We start from the raw sequence: 3,994 nt of genomic DNA on the forward strand, positions 1-3,994 counted from the left end.
TCCCAAAACATCTCGCTCAAGCACATTCCATAACCAACATATTTTTTTGATTTTCTGATTTTATAATGTTTTTGGATTTTTTAAAATTTTAAAATTTTTGTTTTGTTTTTATTTCTCCCCCTAAATTTGTTTTGTTTTTATTTCTTTGTTTTGTTTTTATTTCTCCCCCTAAATTTGTGCATAGGAGAGAAACGAAAGTAAATGCGCAAATTTAAACTATCCTAAAACAAAAAATTAGTCTTTAAAGCGAATCAGCTTAAGAAAAACTCAGGAGTATAGAGAAGAAAACTCAAACCGTAAGTCACCGATTGAATTTGCAGCCAGAAGGTCTGAGAACAGCACGCGTAATCTCAGAACAGATCCGAAAATTCTTCATGTCATTAAGCACTAACCCCGTTTGTGATCTCTTCCTTTCCCGCAAAAGGACACATACTCTCAAACAAAGGTCTGAATGTTGTAGAGTTGAGAGATGCCTCCTATCATGTGCCTGGAACAGCCACTACCAACAAACCGAAGTCTGATGATATGCCTCCATAGCTGCTCCGACACATAGCAAGATTAGTTGGTCTTCGGAACTCAGTCCATTTTGAAACTGGGTCGACCTTTTTCATCTTTGCACGGTACTCTCTCCCATGACATATCCTGTTTATCACAAACAGAAGATGAAGAAATATTAAAGTCGTTAGAAGATTTGGGAGATTGAGCTTTCGGAACCCATTTGCAGTTGGGTTTAACCCATTTCTTTTTCGATCTGATGGGTGGCTCAGTACTTGCTTTTGAACTTGATGTCGGCCATTGAGATGACTTTGATTTTGGCTTCACGGGAGCATCTCTTGGATTTGGCTTCTTGGCCGGCATTCCCTTATTTCCCTTGGGATTCGCATTCTTGGCCTTGTAGGTTTGATTCTTGGCCTTCTGCGCGTACCGGTCATCATGGTCTGAACGTGACCTTGAGGAGTTTCTTTTGAAGTATCTCCCTCTTGGCGCGTTCTGCCAGCCTTGTGCATGGTAGGGAACGTATGCGCGATTTGGACAGTTTCGGGCAATGTGTCCAGGTGTTCCACAGTGAAAACATGTCTTTTTCTTCACTGTGAAGTTGTTTCTTCCTGCCCCTGGTGGCGTATCCTTGCCTTGTCTCTTATTGTTCCCACAAGCACAATTGCAGGAGGCACTCTGTTTCACTGGAATTGGTGGTATGTATTTCTCAACAGCAGGTTGATCAGAAGCAGTTGAGTTCGAAGCAATAGATTCAGGGCTCAAGGTGATGTTGGTTTGTTCAGTGGTTTTCTCCTTGTTCTCATCCTCTGCTACTTTACCTGTACATGAATTAGATGTGCTAGAAACAGGAACATCAATATTTTCAAACAAATAATCAAATATGTCAAAAAAATTTAACTCAACATGATCCGATAAAAAAGCATCAAAGGCATCACAAGATGTATCATCAACTTTATCATCAGAAACAGAAGGTTGTTCATTGGAAACAGAAACATCAGGTTCAAGCTCAGTTTTGTTATCAGAAATAGAACCTTCAACTTTGTGCTTTGACTGATCTAAGGATTGATCTGCAGGGGAAGTAGAAACGTCAGTACTTTCAACATTAATAAATCCTTCTGAGACGAAACCAGATGGCTTGCCATAAACCATGAAAGGTACACTATCATACTGATAGGTATGATTATATGGAGGAGGTACACTATCATATCCTACAAAGTGGCTGTTCAGCAGTAGCAATCAAGTACTTGTCATCTCCTTCACCTGTTACTTTGTAGAGTTCTTCATCAAATTGTGATAATTGAGCACATTTTGCCATGATATCTTTTCTCATGAAGAATGGAGTCTGCAACAGTGTGTAACCCTTCTTCTCCAAGAAATCAAGGCCAAAATTCACTAGAGCTTGATTGAGACGCACACCATCTCCTTTTAGATAATATCCTCTACCACCAGCAACATTAGCACCTCTTTTCAGGTCTGCAATTCCAAGAAGATCGACAAGATCCACATGATTTCTCAGTTTTGCTTCATCTCTCTTCTTTCCCCAACTCCTAACTATCTCGTTATCTGCCTCATCGTTGCTAACGGGAACAGAGTCATGAACAATATTTCCAACCAGATTCAGATTTGAATGCAATGCTCTTTGGGCCTCCTGAACATGTGCTTCTTTCTTCGCAGTCAATTGCTTGTTTTCCTCGGTATCTTTAATCAATGAAGTCGCATCTTGTCCTGCAATTCTGAGTTTGGCGACTTCTTTGTTGATCTTGTTGAAATCCTTTCGGAACTGTTCCAGCTCGAATTGATGGCTTTTCCATTCTTCATAAAGTTGAATGATTTTATCAACAAGTTCAACATTAGCAAACCGCCGTCGCTGAGATTCGCATATAATCTCTGGATTGCGCCTGAACAGATTTAACAACCGTAAATAGAGTTTACGGTTGGCAGTAAAATCCCAGAACGCCTTCAGAAACACGTTTTTGCAGTAAATTCAATTCCCTTGACCACAAGAACACTTAAAACAGGCTCGACCAATAAGAATATCGGTTGAAACAGCCCAAAAGTCGATCGAATGAAGCTTTAACACCGGTTTTTGCTTTGATACCAATTGTAAGGTCCAAATATGGATCTTTACCAGTAATCAAGCAACAAACAATCACAGAAAGAAGAATAAGATGAAAAGAAATCAAGCTTGCACACGATTAAATTCAGTAAACCGTCTGGTACAACTTGGTAGGACTCTGTGTAAACGCAATGGCATCAACCAACCACACTAAGACCAACACCTCCCCTATATATTCTCAACCAGACCGTAAACGGGGTTTACGACCGTAAACTGGGTTTACGGTCGTAAACGTGTTTACGGCCGTAAACACTGTTTACGGTCGTAAACATACAAACAGACCAAAATCACATAAACAGCTCATAAATAGTATTACAGACTCAAACTGAACTAAACACAATGAAAGCCTAGACCAAACCATTTACAGGGTCCTTCAATCTTCCCCTTGGTTTGGTGCTAGATTGGACTTAGCTCTTTTCGACCACCAGTACGTCTGATTTTCCCATCGCTCCGTTCCACATTTTCTTTTCTATAATTTCAGCCACCATCGACGTGTATTCTTTTGCAGCGGGCTCAAAGAGAGGTTCAGCCACCATAATCTGATTTTTAGCGAGATGATGTATGTCCCACTTGCCAAATTAAAGTAAATCCCTTTTCTCATACAAACGGATGCAATCTTCCTTAAGCATGATGACAGCAGCATCTGTGGATTCATCATACACCCAATATAGCATGGATTTAAGAGAACCATCAAAATAATTTTCAAGAACGGGGACTTGCTTCACTTGGGCGGTAGCAGGCCACATCACTGATCTAAGTGGCTGATTTGACGTGGGATCAAACACTTTAGAGTAAACCTTGACTATCGACTCAGCAGTCTTCTTCGAATGAAAACCTTTAGCGACTTGATCTTCCAGGAATGACTTGAACTGACTCGCCCTGGGATTGTTCGATGGGTTGGAGAAAGGAGCCTTAGATAGCTCGGTAAGATCAATCTTAGTAAAAGAATGAAAGTCGTGAGCATCTTTGTATAGTTCATTGTTGCCGCTCTTTCTCCTCACCATAAACATATTCATGGTGTCATGGAATCCCCACGAGTGGATTCCTGACCTATCACCATAGGTGTCTCTGAAATGATTCTCGCCCAGATCCGTAACGGTGATCTGTGGTTTATTCCAGGGTGCCTTATGATCTGCGCTCCTTTTGAATAGCAATTTACCTTTGTCAGCAGACTTGTCCTTTTTGGCACGTTTTAATTCTGCTGCACTTGGAGCTTGAGCCGGTTCTTTCTCAAAACGATTCACGACGGTGGTGGTTCTGATAGGTTTCGTAGCAATGGGAGCATCTTGGTTGGGAAGATAAATTGGTGGCTCTTCAACGGATGACTTGAATTCATCCCCAAATTTATCTTCTAGCTTTTTCTTCAAATCGTAGTAGCTG

General features: G+C 40.8%; 1 pseudogene; it reads right to left on the bottom strand.

Annotated features, from left to right (window-relative positions):
- Window positions 1–1,699: 1,699 nt before the first annotated feature.
- On the bottom strand, window positions 1,700–3,150 carry LOC145131392 (serine--tRNA ligase pseudogene; annotated as a pseudogene).
- Between the last annotated feature and the right edge of the window lie 844 nt (window positions 3,151–3,994).

Source organism: Lactuca virosa, chromosome 8 (genome assembly GCF_052849685.1).
Source record: "Lactuca virosa cultivar CGN04683 chromosome 8, Lactuca_virosa_CGN04683_v6, whole genome shotgun sequence".
Taxonomy (NCBI): Eukaryota; Viridiplantae; Streptophyta; class Magnoliopsida; order Asterales; family Asteraceae; genus Lactuca; species Lactuca virosa.